This window comes from Eutrema salsugineum, unplaced genomic scaffold, assembly GCF_000478725.1.
Source record: "Eutrema salsugineum unplaced genomic scaffold, Eutsalg1_0 scaffold_4, whole genome shotgun sequence".
Taxonomy (NCBI): domain Eukaryota; kingdom Viridiplantae; phylum Streptophyta; class Magnoliopsida; order Brassicales; family Brassicaceae; genus Eutrema; species Eutrema salsugineum.
The window spans coordinates 1,135,667-1,136,863 of NW_006256686.1; the positions used below are offsets into that span (position 1 = coordinate 1,135,667).

The 1,197-nt window shown below is 46.0% G+C and overlaps 1 non-coding gene across 1 annotated transcript; it reads left to right on the forward strand.

Annotated features, from left to right (window-relative positions):
• Window positions 1-760: 760 nt before the first annotated feature.
• Window positions 761-867, forward strand: LOC112084818. The gene has a single exon (XR_002898478.1). It is a non-coding gene; the product is annotated as a small nucleolar RNA R71 (small nucleolar RNA).
• The last annotated feature ends 330 nt before the right edge of the window (window positions 868-1,197 follow it).

Below are 1,197 nucleotides of genomic sequence, written 5' to 3' on the forward strand. Positions count from 1 at the left end.
CGCGTGCTGGCTCTCAACCCTTTGCTGGCCCTGTAATAGTTGCTGTAATATCCCACAGACGTCGTTCCCCATCTGATTCTGACCCGTTCCCTGAATCTGTTGTTGATTACCCATCGGCTGCGGATTGAACCCTGGTGGAAACTTGTGTTGCTGTGGTTGGTTGTTGAAGTTGTTACCCTGAGCCGCTTGATTCTGCTGAGTGTATCCGTGCTGTTGCTTACTGAACTGTTGCTTGGGCTGGAAGGTATTCTGAAAAGGAGCCTTTTGAGCATAGCTTTGTTGTTGTTGTTGAGCAGGGTACACTTGGTCTTGGGGATTAGCTACATTCGGGTTTCTGTATGAGAGGTTTGGGTTACTGTTGTAGTTGTTAAACCGCTGATACCTCTGTTGATTCCCTATGTAATTCAGCTCCTCTTGTGTTAGACCATCTTCATTAACATTGTCAAAACTTGGCCCTTGCTCATCAAACTCGCCTACAAAGTTTATTGGCTTTTGAGTCGCCATCAAAACCTTGTCAAGCTTGCTCTGAAGCTCTCTTATATCCTTTTTCATACGCTGTTCATCACTATATCCCTCTGTACGGTTTGCTCTGTCAAAGTCCTCTCCATATGTGTCATTGGACATAGCTAGGTTCTCGACTAGTTCCATTGCCGCATTGATCTCTTTCCCAAGAAAATTCCCATTTGAAGCTGTATCGAGTTGGTTTCTGATCTTGGGGAGTGTACCTCGGTATAGAGTACTCAAGAGGGATGCCTCTGAGAAGCCGTGGTGTGGGCATTGGTTAGTATAGCTCCTAAACCGTTCCCAGGCCTCACTAAAGCTCTCGTTGTTGTGCTGCGTGAAACTTGAGATCTGATTCCTGAGCTTAGCCGTGCGTGATGTGGAAAAGAACTTTGATAAGAACGCCAGTTTACACTGCTCGCAGGTTTGTATAGAACCCCTCGGTATATTCTTTTCCCACTGGTGTGCTTTATCACCGAGGCTGAAAGGGAACAAGCGTATCTTGAAGCTATCTTCGGAGATGCCATTTATCTTGGTTAAGTCGCAAACCCGATCAAATTGATCTAGATGCTCGAGAGGGTCTTCTCCAGCCAGACCGTGGAACTTTGAGTTTTGCACCATATTGAGCAGGGAGGCTTTAACTTCAAAGTTGTTGTTTTGAACTGGTGGAGCTTGAATCCCAGCTCGGTATTGGTT